Source organism: Chinchilla lanigera, unplaced genomic scaffold, assembly GCF_000276665.1.
Source record: "Chinchilla lanigera isolate Chin_1 unplaced genomic scaffold, ChiLan1.0 scaffold00017, whole genome shotgun sequence".
Taxonomy (NCBI): domain Eukaryota; kingdom Metazoa; phylum Chordata; class Mammalia; order Rodentia; family Chinchillidae; genus Chinchilla; species Chinchilla lanigera.
Genome location: NW_004955418.1, coordinates 1,063,858 through 1,077,727, shown reverse-complemented (window position 1 = coordinate 1,077,727; position 13,870 = coordinate 1,063,858). Strand labels below are relative to the sequence as shown.

Below are 13,870 nucleotides of genomic sequence, written 5' to 3'. Positions count from 1 at the left end.
GTTTGTATCTAAGGTTCTCCAGAATCTTCTCTTTTCTGAGACAGGTCTCACTATGTAGTTCACACTGGCCTTGAACTCACTTTGTGAGCCAGGCTGGCCTCGAACTTGCAGCGATCCTCCTGCCTCGGCCTCCCGAGGGCTGGGATTACAGGTGTGTGCCACCACCCCGGGGGAAACTGATTTTCTAGAAATAACTATTTCTCTGGTTGGTACAGTCAGAGTATCTGCTTGGTACTCTTCACCTCTGATCTGGGCACATAGCAAAAATATGCAAAGGGAAAAAAAATGCAAAGGGCCCACATAAAGCGGCCTCCTGGGTACACCACGTCCCGGCGAGCATGAGGCCCACTCCGGCGATCCCTGCGGCGGCGCGGCTGGAGTCCAGAGCCGCGGGGGGCGGGCGGAGTCGGACAGCGCCCGGGGACCTCGAGCCCGGCCCGGCCTGTACGGGGCGGAGAAGAGACCGAGGGCGGAATGTGAGGGCCGGCCGAGGACACAGGCCGGAAGGCGGGAAAGGCACTCTGGGGCTCCAGGGACGCCACACGTCTGGGACCCCGAGTCGGCGGACCCTGCACCTGGGAGTCCGCGGAGTCCTCCGCGACGACGCGGGTCACACAGGCGTCCAAGCCCCGCTCCGCGCTGACCCCGCAGCTCAGGCTCCCGGCAGGCCTCGCGGCGGTGACCTCATCGGCGGCGCTGTGCCTCGTCCCCGCTAGAGGGCGCTGCGCTCAGCTTCCCGCTCACCCCGAGTCTGGGCGGTCCGGGAGAGCCCGCTCTGTTCAGCTGTTGCCGGCGCTGCGGGTCCTGGGTCTGCAGGGTGGTCACCGCCTCGAGCCGCTTGGGCTGTAGTTCGGCGACAGAGGTCTTGCTTAGCATGTCTGAGGCTCTGGGTTAAGAAACAAAGAGATATACAATGGTTGGAAGGACTAAATGAAATACTTTTCATTATAAACTAGTGCTCAACAAACACAAGTGTTTCGTTTTGTTTCTGTTCTCTCTTTTTTTTTTGGAGGGGGTTTGGTTCTTGAGGCGGTCTCACTATAGTCCAGGCTGGCCTTGAACTCACTAGATAGCTTACACTGGTCTCAAACTCTCAGCGATCTTCCTGCCTCAGCCTCCCAAGTGCTGGGACTTCAGTTATGAACCACTATGCCCACTTTATTTCTTTTTTTTTTTTTGGTGCCACAGACATTTATTAGGATGTGCCCTAATACAGGTGCTGGGGCTTGCCCACGGTGCTCTGGATGTACAGAGCCCAGACGTTCTGCCAATCCTTCTTGAGCAGTGACACCAGGAAGTCGAGGACCAGGTGGATGTCGTACACAAGCTCATCTGTCATCTTCAGATGACCAACAGCCACAGCCAGACACAGGACCTTCTTCATCTGGAACTTGACTGTGGACTTCACCTGGTCGACTTTGGCCACCATATTCTCGTTGTGGGCCAGCCAGGAAGGGAACTCGCCAGCTTTACTGAGGCCGGGTCCCAGGAAGTGCGGGATCTGCTTGATCAAAGACTCCGAAGCCCGAAAGGCACTGTGCTTCTTGGCCCGTGTTGTGACCAGCTTCTTGTTCTTGTTGAGTTCCTTCAGTGCCTCGATGTCCGTGTGGGCGATGTCCATGGCCTTGGCCTCCTCACAGTGCTGCTGGTCCCCCAGGACGCACACGGAGAACTTGGGGCAGGGTGTGGACTTCAGCCTGCTGGTGCCCAAGAAGTGCTTGTCCTTCTGAGGGTCACAGTTCTTCAAGCTGATCTGCAGCTCCACCGTCTCCAAAAACCTTCTGTGCTTGCACTGGTTCCCGTGCAAGACCTCGAGCACCCCCTAATTCAGGGTGTCATGGGAGACTTTGCTGCTCATGATTCCTTGCGCTGTGGTAACTGGAAAAGCTCTTTTCTTTTCTTTTTTTTTTTTTGAGACAGGGTCTCCTTATGCAGTTCAGGCTGACCTCAAACTCAGGGCAGTCCTCCTGCCTCAGCCTCCCAAGTGCTGGGATTACAGGCGTTTGCCATCATGCCCAGCTCTCACCTTGTTTCTTTGTTTTAGAGTCTCACTATGTAGTCCAGGCTGAGTTTGAACTCATTATACACCCAGGCTGGCCTCAAACGCACAACCCTCCTGCTTCAGGTGCTGAGTGCTGAGATTACAGGCCACAGGCATATGTCACCTCACCTGGCTAACAAGTTTTATTTATGTATTTTTCAGGAAATATGGTCTTGCTTTGTCACCCACACTTGCCTTGAACTGGTAGACCCCAGAAGCCATCCTCCTGCCTCAGCCTCTGGAGTAGCTGGGACTCTGGGCACTCATTTCGCACAATCTGCTAATATACCATATGTTAGCACTTCTCGCTGTGTTGCTGGAATATTCTCATGGGCTCAAATTCTACAATGACTTCTTATTTATTTATTTACCTTGTTTTTTAGGTTTTTGAGATATGGTTTTGCTCTGTAGCTCAGGCTGACCTTATAGGTCCTCCTGCTTCAGCCTCCTCAGTGCTGGGATTAGAAGCATGCGCCATCACACCCTGCTTCAGTGGCTCTGACTGTCCCTAGAATCCAGTCCAAACCGTTAGCTTTCAGGGTCTCATTTCCTGTTGTTTCCCATCTCTTGCTCTCCCACTCCTCTGCTCAAATACCCTTTTCCCACCTTCTCTACCTATTCAATTCTTTCTCGCTTTTTGAGACCCAGTTCAAAAGCATTGCTGGGCTGGGAGTGTAGTTTACTTGTAGAGCACATGCTTAACATGAAGGAGGCCCGGGCTGGGGATTTAGCTCAGCGGCAAAAAGCGCCTGCCTGGCAAGCGCAAGGTCGTGAGTTCGGTTCCCGGTACCGGAGAAAAACCAAAAAAAAAAAAAAAAAAAAAAAACATGAAGGAGGCCCTGGATTCAATCCCCAGCACCGAAAAAGCAAAACAAACCCCCAAAACACTTCTATACCCCCAAGAGTATACGCAGCTATGTTGGGTAGAAGTTAATATGCAGGCAGAGTGAGACTGGGCGCTTGAGGAGGTCAGTACAAAAAATAAAGACATCGGCATTGTCGCTGGAGACAAATCTGAGTGAGCCAGGCCTCTGGATGGGGCCACAATGGCCAGGTCTGAGAGATAAACAGCAAGTTAGATTTTACTGCAATTAGCACCACTGGTCAGTGGGCCCAGCTAGGCATCAGACGCATAGGTGGGGACCAGAACATCAGGGCTCATACTCCGCTCCCTTCCCCAAATGCCTTTGTTCTGTCCATGCACCTTTGCTACGTGGCTCATATTCCTATTGGATCGATATTACCTAAGCCGCTACACTTGTTTTGTTTTGTTTTTTGTCTTTTTGAGACAGGGTCTAGCTATGCAGTTCAGGTTGGCCTTAAGCTCACTTTGTAGCCCAGGCTGGCCTCAAACTCACAGCAATCCCCCTGCCTCAGCCTCCCAAGTGTTGGGATGGCAGGTGTGCAGCACCATGCCTGGGTTTATTGTTTTTTGTTTTTGCTTGTTTGTTGGTTTTGAGACAAGGTCTTGCTAAATCATTAAATTGCCTAGTAGCTAGTTCAAGTCCAGTCTGCACTACATAGTGAGACCCTGTCTCAAAAAAGAAAAGTTTTTTCTGAGTAGTTTATCTTTCATAATCTGATTCTAGATGAGTACCGTGCCCTGTCCCCATACACACCCACAGATCGCCTGGGCCTCTCGCCTGGACCGAGCACAAAGGAGGGACAGAAGGGTGGAGGAGCCCCGGGAGACAAAGGCTTCTCTAGGGAGGGAGCTGAGGCCTTTTCCCGCCCAAGAGCACCAGGGGGCCCAACTGGAGAAAGGCATGGGGGCATTTATCTTGGAGCTGCATTTGCGTGAGAATAAGGAAGCATCAATTATCTGCCCAAGGAAAAAGAAGAGGTCTCCCAGGTCCCCTTGCCACTCCAGGTGAGGTCTGCAACTCTCCAGATGAAAGATGCAGAGGATGCCAAAGAGTATCAAAAAGGGGACCACAGAAGTCCTCATCTCTCTTTTCTTTCTTTCTTTCTTTCTTTCTTTCTTTCTTTCTTTCTTTCTTTCTTTCTTTCTTTCTTCCTTTCTTTCTTCTTTCCTACTTTCTTCTCTTTGAGACAGGGTCTCACTGTGTTTTCCAGGCTGGACTTGAACTCATCATGTAGAGCAGACCGGCCTCACACTGGGGCCATCCCCGTTCCTCAGCCTCTGAGTGCTGGGATCATGGGCATGCGCCCCCACAAAGGGCACATTTCTTCTTTCTGGAAGTTGCTTCTCCTCTGACACAAACTGAAAGTATGGCAGCTTCTTGCCCTGAAGCTCACTGGGCACTAAGAGACAGTGGTAAGCATGAAGCCGGTCCCACGGTGCGGGAGAAACATGGCTCCCAGCCTGCTCCATGTCAGATGTGCCCGAGCTCAGATGTGGTCCGCAAACCTGAAGAATGAGGAACAGTGGAGGTTAAGAGTAGAAAAGATGGACTGAGACATAGCTCCTGAGGGACGGGAGGGGTCCCAAAGTGGGTGGCCACTGAGGCCCTTTCTCAGGGACAAATTTACAAAGCAAAGTCACAATGTGGGTACAACGCAGCTCAATTTACAACCAACCTATAAGATTACAAGTATAGCTGCTTAGCTAATATTGACCCAATAGGGAAGCGAGTCACACAGCAAGGGTACAGGAGAGAACATTTGGGGGGAGAGATGGGTCCAGACGCTGGTCCCCCACCTGAGTGACTCATGTCTATCTGGGCTTCACCGGGCCAGGTAGTACCAATCACAGTACAGTCTGAAGTGACTGTTTATCCCTAGAGAGGCGTGCAGGCCCAGTCACTGCACCGTTACCGCAGGCCTGGCCTTCCACGGATGCGCCTCCAGCTACAGTTTTGGCGTGTTCTCATCTTTCTCACTCTCTTGAAGGACCGCCCCATCTGACTGCCTGTTAATTTCTATCCAAATTTGCCAGTAACACCACACCAGCGGGCTGGGGGTGTAGCTCAGCCGCACAAGTGCCTGCCTGGCAATCACAAGGTCCTGAGTTCGATTTTTGGTACCAAAAAAAACCCACGCCAGTAATCCCCAATTCTTATTGAGCTTTTGCTGACTTTCTCTTTATTACAAGACTAACGCATGCTCATTCGCAAATAAATTAGAAGCCACAGCTAAGGAAGAAGAGATATATAATGTTTTTTGTTTTAAAATGACAAAGTAGTTGCACTCTGAATACTGGCTCCTGCCATTATGACCCTCTCACACTGCCAGTATGCCGGCTGCAGACTGCTGATCTGGGGATGCAAGGGGTCAGTCTCCTGTCACCAGACACAGAGCTGTGTCTGTAAAAAAAAAATTTTTTTTTTGAGACAGGGCTGACTCACAGTGATCCTCCTGCTGCAGTCTTTCAAGTGCTGGAGGGGCTGGGGATTTAGCTCAGCGGCACAGCACCTGCCTGGCAAGTGCAAGGTCAGGAGTTTGATTCCTGGTACCGGAAGAAAAACAAAAACAAAAACAAAAAAACAAATCAAGTGCTGGAGTCACAGGCGTGCACCGCCATGCCTGGCTAAAGGAGCAGACTTTTGGGGCTGGGGACTTAGCCCAGTGGCACAGCACCTGCCTCGCAAGCTCAAGGTCATGAGTTCTATTCCTGGTACCTGAAGGAAAAAAAAAAAAAAAAGCAGCAGACTTTTGGCCGCATTACCACAAATGCCTGTGTCCTCAGATCCCAGGAGTATGGTGAGGAGACCCCACTGATGCAGGTGGAGCCACAGCAGGAGAGACAGAGGCAGCCTGTGTCAGCAGCTTCTCCCAGGAGCCCTGAGACTTAAAGCTAGAACACAACCACAGGGTCACTTGGCCAGCCCACTCTGGTCTCCTGCATGATGCTGGCCTAGGTCCCCACCGACAGGACCTTCCAAGGGATTTTTTTTAAGGACTGAGGAGTGAACCCAGCGGCAGCCTGTCACTGAGCTGTACCACAGCGTGTTTTAATTTTGAGACAGGTTCTTACTAAGCTGCCTAGGCTGAGCTTGACTTGAGATTCTTTGGCCTCAGCCTCCCGAGTAGCTGGAATTATTGGCCTGCCGTACTGTGCCCAGCTACAAGGGATTCTCTAGCAGAGTGGAGAACTATATGTTTGTTTGTTCGTTTTTGAGAGAGGGTCTCAGTAAATCCCTCAGTTGCCCAACCTAGGCTCAAACTTGCAATCCTCCTGCCCCAGCCTCTCAGAGTGCTGGGATTACAGGTGGGTGTTACACACCTGCCTCAAAACAGGGAATCTTTTCTCTCTGGGGTGTGCAGGGTAAGGTTGTCTCCATTTGGGACCAAGTTTGCTAAACTGATGCTTCAAACCCTTCCACTCCTCCCCAGCCTTTAGTGTTAGGTATTTATGTGCATTATGTAATTTAATTCTCACCAAAGGTCAGTGACAGAGCACTTGCCTAGTATGCATGAGGCCTTTAGTTCAATCTCCAGTTCTGAAAAAAAAAAAAAAAGTGAAGTGATTTCACCAAATCACTAAGCTACTAACTAGGCAGAGCTCTAGAGATGCCCAAACTGTTCCTACCCTCAGTTCTGCAGGGTGGGTTGCCTGTTCAGATCTAAGTTGGTCACAGGGCCACCTCCCCACCCTTGGGAGAAGGCCAGTAGCTGTCCCTGGGGCTAGACAGACGCAGACAGAGCCTCTTCTTAGCACTAGTAGTAACTTTGGGCCCTTGGGATGACTGGCAGTGGCACTAAAAAGGATGCAGGGGCTGGGTGTGGTGGCACAGGCTTGCAATCCCAGCACTCGGGAGGCCAAGCCAGGGGGATGGTCATGAATTTGAGGCCAGCCTGCATGGCATAGCGAGACTGTCTCAAAAAAAAAAAAAAAAAAAAAAGGATGCAGGAGGCTGGGTGTGGTGGTACAAGCCTATGATCCCAGCAGTGGGGAGGCTGAGGCAGGAGGATCGCTGTGAGGCCAGCCTGGGCTACATAGTAAGACCCTGTCTCAAAAAAAAGAAAGAAATATGTAGGTATGGCTACACTAGAAAGGATTGGGAAAGTAATCTTTTTTTTTTTTTTTTTTTGTCTTTTTGAGACAAGGTCTCGCTCTGCAGTTCAGGCTGGTCTTGAGCTCACTTTGTAGACCAGGCTGGTCTTGACTTGCAATGATCCTCCTGCCTCAGCCTCCCCCTGGGGGGCTAGGATAGTAATCTCCTTTGACTCAGGGGTGTCTTGCAGATTAGAAGGATGATGACTGAAGCTGAGGAGGGCTGGAACTCAGTGGATGGACTGGAAGGACCTGGGAGAAGAACCCTGAAAAACACTGACACGGGGAGGCTAGGCGGCTGAAGTGGAGAGGCAGGAGGGAATGGGCAGGTCCGGGAGCTGTGAGGGGGAGCACAGGAGTTCTGGAGCCCAGGCTTCGGTCTTCTGTGCTGGCCAGGCCGTTAGGGTGCCGGTCACTGAGCACTTAGGTGCCTTGACGGTGATGGTATCCTCCTCCCAAATAGTGATGAGGGGGCCCAGCATCTAATAAGCACTCAGTCAGTGCTGGCCATTGTTGCAAAGCACAGTTCACAGGGGGCCATTGTCCCTGCATTACTCCGCCGCCTCTGGAGCCCCCAGGACTCCCTCTCTGGATAGAGAGATGGTTCAAAGGAGGCCCCAGGATCCTGAATGTGACAGCCCCTAAGGCCTCCAGGGATCCTAGCAGCCCAGGCAAGATGGCCTTTGTGATGGTTATTAACCTCAGACAGGGGCCGCCTCTAACTCAGCCCAACCACCCCACCCGCTCCTTCTCCAAAAAGGGTCAATAGGCACCCTGGGGGCCTGGGGGATGTGAAGACCCCCCATCGGGGAAGCCTCTTACCAAAGCCAGGTCAGGTGAGAATGTCTCCCTCCCCACCACACGTCCCTTCCCTGTCCCCGCTCTGCTAGCAGACAGCATCTGGGCCTCCAGGGACAGGTGCAGGGCAAAGAAAGAGCCGTCCCCAGGCTGCCTTCTCAGCCCTCGTTCTGCTGGAGGCGGTGCCAGAACCAGGGGAAAAGAAAACTCCGTGGAAGGTCTTAAAAATGACCTCCCGCACGGCGTACAGAACTCGAGCGAATGATTGAAATTGGGCTGAAATGGACCAATCCCTCTTGATTTCAAAATATTTATTTCCCTATTGACAGCTGTGAATGGCTACTTATGGACAAACTCTGAAATCTTTTCTTGGAGACCTGTAAAAGTAGTAAGTTGTAAAAAACGGAATACAATAATGAGTTGTCGCCCCGACAGGCGCGCCTGGTGCTCTTCACACACTGGCTCATCAGTGCTGCAGCCCCGCCAGGCGCCTCACAGACAACAGCAGGGAGCGCAGGCTGGGGAGGGCTCGTGCCCACACATTTTATTTTATTTTATTTTATTTTATTGTTGCCCAATACTTTCTTATTTAGCAAAGTAAGTGACAGTGCCAGAACCTCCATCCCCCAGAAACCCTCTCTCTGAACATCCACCTTCAGGCAGGGGTGGGCGCAATTGTGAGCCGCCCGCGAGGCCTCTGAGTGATGACGGGTTGAACCTTAGAGTCTGGCCCCCATCGCAGCCATCACCTAGGATTACAGGGAGATGTAGGTGATGTTTGTCCTACCACTAATGACTGGGGACCTCCAATGAGTCACTAAAAAGGACTGAAGGTCACTCAGAATAGGAGCTCTTAGTCAGGCATGGTACTTTGTGCATATGATCCCAGCACTCTGGGAGGCTGAGGCAGGAGGATCACAAGCTCAAAGCCCAGCCTGGCAATTTAACAACTTAGTGAGAACCTGTCTCAAAATTTTAATATTTAAAAGGGGGCAGGCAAGAGATGTAGTTCAGTGTGAAGGCCTTGAGTTCAATCCCTGGTAGCACAAAAACCAATATAAAACAAAAGGAATGACTACAAAAAAGCCCCCAGAAACCCTTATTGTTCCCTCTCCAGGGCCAGGGACCTTCTTCCAAAAGGAACCACAAAGCATGGATTCTCACCCATGGGGTAAAGGCAGAAGAGGCAGGAACTGCACAAGAACTAACAGTCCTTCTCTTTTTTTTGTCTTTTTTTGAGACAGGGTCTCGCTATTCAGTTCAGGCTGGCCTTGAGATCACTTTGTAGCCCAGGCTGGTTTCAAACTCACAATGATCCTCCTGCCTCAGCCTCCTGAGTGCTGGGATTACAGGCGTGTGCCACCACACCTGGTTAAGATTTGTTTTTTGGTACTGGGAATCGAACACAGGACCTTGTGCTTGCCAGGCAGGGGCCGTGCCACTGAGCTATATCGCCAGCAACACCCCCCTCTTTTTTTTTTCAGACAGAGTCTCACTATGTAGCCAGGCTGGCCTCAAACTCACAGTGATCCTCCTGCCTCAGCCTCCTCAGTGCTGGGATCACATGGGTACATACTCACACCCAGCACTCATTTTTTGTTTTTGTTTTGTGGTGCTGGGAAGTGAACCCTGGGCCTCGGGCATCTGGGCAAGTGCCACTGCACTCAGCCCTGATCTAGATTCCTTGTTTTATCACTCTCATGCTTGGGATTCCCAGGAAGCTACATCCCTATTTTAACAAGGAAGACGCCAAGCTTCAGAAAGATAAAGGCACCAAGTCTCCGAGCAGCCCGGGGAGGAGGGGCAGGGGGGCGGACAGGAAAAGAACGAAGCTTTGTTAGGTGCCCGCCCGCACCAACCCCCCGCGATGAGTGTAATCACTATGTACGGCAGACAGGCACTAAGAAAAATAAAACTTTCAAAGAAAATGTAAACACCCATTGCCAGTGCATGCGAACAGTGTGTCAGACCTTTGCAACAGGTGTCTGTGCACCTCCCACTGGCAGCAGGGGTCAGTCAGGGTGAGCTACTTGGTGCACCACCTGGCAATATGTAAAAATATTTGTTTGTGTGTCCTTTCACTCAGAAACACCACATCTAATGGCCAGGCGTGGTGGTGCATGCCTATAATCCTGGCATTCAGGAGGCTGAAGCAGGAGGATCTTCACATTCCAGGCCACCCAGATTACACAGCCAGATCCTGTCTCAAAAAATCAAAAGGGTGTGGTGGAGATGAAGCTCAGGACTCATCAGTGGGAAAGCACTGGACTCATTTCCTGTAGGAAAAAGACCCTGTGAGATTGTGACAGGCTGTGGTGTGCATCCGAAGTCCCCGCTACTCAGGAAACGAAAGTGGAGGGGGTGTCTGAGCCAGGAGTTCAAGACCCTCAAATGAAATAATATTAAATAAGAAGAAATAAAGAAAAAGAAAAGTATAGTTTTGCAAATGCCAACATGAAAAAACATCCATGATATACTAACATAAAAGGACAAGCAAGAGCCAGATGTGGTAGCGCATGCCTGAAATCTCAGCACTTAAGAGGCTGAGGCAGGAGGATCACTGTGAGTTTGAGGCCAGCCTGGACTATAGGATGTGTTCAAGGCCAGCCTGAATTGCACAGTGAGGCCGTATCCCCCGCCCAAAAAAAGGACAAGCAAGGAAATAAAGATCCCATTTGAGTAATAATAAACCACAGTTTATATAGAGATATACAAATGAAAGGGAAAGGGTCTAGAAGGGTACACATCAAGCTGATAACTACATCTCCTAAGAACAGGATCTGGAGTTCAAGAAGGGGAACTCCCTCCACCAACACCACCACTCTGAAGATGGAACCCGGAGCCTCACACACAGGCAAGTATTGCACCACTGAGGCGCTTCTGCAGTCCCCCCAACTTTTTAAAAAAACAATTTTTTTTTTGGTACCAATTTTTTTTGGAATCGAACTTAGGACCTTGCGCTTGCCAGGCAGGTGCTTGTGCCGCTGAGCTACATCCCCAGCCCCTTTTTCTTTTTAAAATTTTGAGACAGGGTCTTATTGCCTAGGCTGGCCTTGAACTTGCAATCTTCCTCCCTCAGCCTCCCAGTACTTGGGATTACAGGTGCGCACAACTATGCAGGTGGAACTATCACTTTTTATTTTATACATACTTCTCTTTGAGGTGCTGAAGATGGACCCAGAGCTTTGAGCCTGACAGGCAAGTGCTATACCACTGAGCACATCCCAGTCAGACCCTGCATGTGTATAATTTAAGAGAGAAAAAGTTCTGGGCTGAGTGGCCCATACCTGTAATCCCAGCACTCCTGCAGCTGAGGCAGGAGGGTCGTGAAGAGGACTGTTTCGGCTGAAGGCAAAGTTGCCTGTGTTTGGCTAATGACTGGCTGCGTGTGGAGTCACCACTCACCTCAGTCCGAGCTGGCCTCCCTCTCACCCTGATGTTCCTTTCCCTTCCCATGCCCTGTGTTGGTGATGCTTTTCTTATGTCTGGCACACGGCGAGCCCTCCATAAATGCGGGCTGTGGGGTAAGGGCCGCAGCCTGGTACTCCGGGCACTCCGCAGCTTGCGTCTCTCCCTCCCACATGCTTTGGTATTTGGGCCAACAGCTGGCTTTACCACCACACAAGCGCAGTGCAGGCCTTTGGATGACTCCGCCAGGCCTCGTCTCCCAGCTGAGGCCCCAGGCGTGGTGACATGGATCTGAGGCACTGTGCCCAGTCCACAGTCCTGACCCTAGACAAGAAAGACCTTGTTTCTTTTCAATTCTGGAAATTGAACCCAGGCCCTTATACATGTGAGGCAAGTACTCTGCCACTGAGCTACCCCCTCCAGCTCTTCTGACCCACAGAATCCATGTGTACAATAAATATTACATTACTGGATTCTGGGGTCTCCAGTTACACAAGCATAGTAACTGGAGCACTCTTCTACTAGAAATGAACTCTGAACTGGGCCTTCACCTAGCTTACACCTTGGGCCCAGTGCTCACCTAGTACAGGGGCTAGCACAAAACAGTGCTCAGCCAACACGTTGAGGGACGGAATGTATCTGTTGGGGCTCACAAGATGATACCCTAAGGTAAAGGCCTCAGAAGCAAAGTTTTCCTCTGATCTCCTGTTTCTTCCCTCTTTCCCTACCCCAGGGCAAGCCATGCAGACTAGAATTCCTTGTCTTGGTTCCTTTTCTCTGGTCGCTGAGACAAAATAACCAACACCCAAAATGAAGGAAGGAAAGGTTTATTTAGCTCAAGGTCTGTAGAAGTTTCAGTCCATACTCGGCTGGCTCCAAGGCAGGATGGCACATGGCAGAGGGCAACAGTTCCTGGCAGCGGAAGACAGCAAAACAGCAAGAGCAAAGGGAGCAGTGGCAGAGAAGGGTAAACCTCTTTCCCTCCCTTGCATTGTAAGCAGGCTGCCCCCACCCAGGGCGCGTGTAGCACTCACACACTCTCCATGCCCTCCTCTTGCACAGGCTCAGGATAAATACAAAGTAAGCACCTGGCTCCCTGCTGAGTCACATAGTTAACCTTCTTCTCAAATTGACACAATGAACAACATCACAGAAGGGTAAAGGGGTGTCCTTTTCACCCCAAGGTGCAGAACTGCTGAGTCACTTAGCCAAACCTCCAGACTCCCCAAGTTGACACAGTGTATCAGCCGTAACATTCCTCTTCCCCAAGCTAGGTCACAGAAATCAGGACCCTTTTTCCATTAAGACTAAAAATATTACTCTAACCTTCCTCCCCCAATGCAGGCACCTACTGTGTTACAGCTGGTTATAAAGCAAACAGATAGGCCCTGCTGCCTTCTCCACCATGTCTCTCCATTAGCCATAACCTTCCCTGTTCCTACGTCTACACAGCTGTCCCTCATTAGCTCTAAGCACAAAGATGGAAAGTTCACCATGGGGCCTTGGGTCTTCATCCCGAAGACTCCAGTGTCACCTAAAACTATGATTAAATAAATTTGTGTACCTTTTTGTTTATGAATCTATCTACTGCCAATTTATTTCAGTAGTTTTCTTCAATCCTTTTTTTTGTAGGCAGGGTCTCACTATACAGCGCAGGCAGGCCTTAAACTCACTTATGTAGTCCAGGCTGGCCTCAAACTCATGGCAATCTTCCTGCCTCAGCCTCGCAAGTGCTGGGATTTCAAGTGTGTACCACCATACCCTGGTTTATTTCAGTAGATTTGAAGACTCAAAATTAATTTCTTTTTTTTCTTTTCTTTGGGTTGTTTCATTTTTTGAGACAGGGTCTTATTATGTAGTTCAGGCTGGCCTTGAACTCACTATGTAGCCCAGTCTGGCCTGGAATTCATGGTGATTCTCCTGCCTTAGCCTACTAAATGCTGGGATTAGAGGGATGCGCCACCATGCCCAGCCCAGTGAGCCGTTGTTCTTTCTACAACCTTTTCTCTAAACCCCCAGACCTGGATTAGGATCCCTCCTTCATGCTACATAGCTCCCTGTGCCCACCCCTACTAAAGATTCAATTTTTTCATCAGGAAACTATTTAATAGCTGCAAAACAAATACAGTATCCACCTCTAGGTACAGTTGGAGGAATACAGTGAGACAAAGCTCAGCGTCAGCAACCAGTAAAAACACTGTTTTTGTTGTTGCCATAGGATTTGTCCGATGGGATTATACTTTCCTATGTATTTGTCTCTGCCTTGCTTAAACACAAACAGCTTTACATCAGTACCACTCAGTGCATCACTAGACCCAGGCACACCGCTTGGAACACATGAATGCCCACTTGCTTCCCCAATCATGTGTTTTATTCATTGGGTAAATAATTATCAATCAATTATCTAATAAATGCCAGGTATTACTGGACATGGTGAGGCACAACTGTAATCCCAGTACTTGGGAGGCTGAGGCAGGAAGATTGCTTCAAATTTGAGGCCAGCCTTGGCTACATAGTGAGTTCAAGGCCAGTCTGAACTACATAATAAGACCCTATCTCAAGAAAACAATAACTACTGAGCTGTAAAGAAAGACAAGCTTGAGGCTTTTATAGGTAAATGGATGCAACTAGAGATCATACTCATAAGTGAAATAAATCAGATTCAC

The 13,870-nt window shown here is 50.1% G+C and overlaps 1 pseudogene; it reads right to left on the bottom strand.

The window, feature by feature from the left end:
- Positions 1–1,207: 1,207 nt before the first annotated feature.
- On the bottom strand, positions 1,208–1,858 carry LOC102016054 (annotated as a pseudogene).
- Between the last annotated feature and the right edge of the window lie 12,012 nt (positions 1,859–13,870).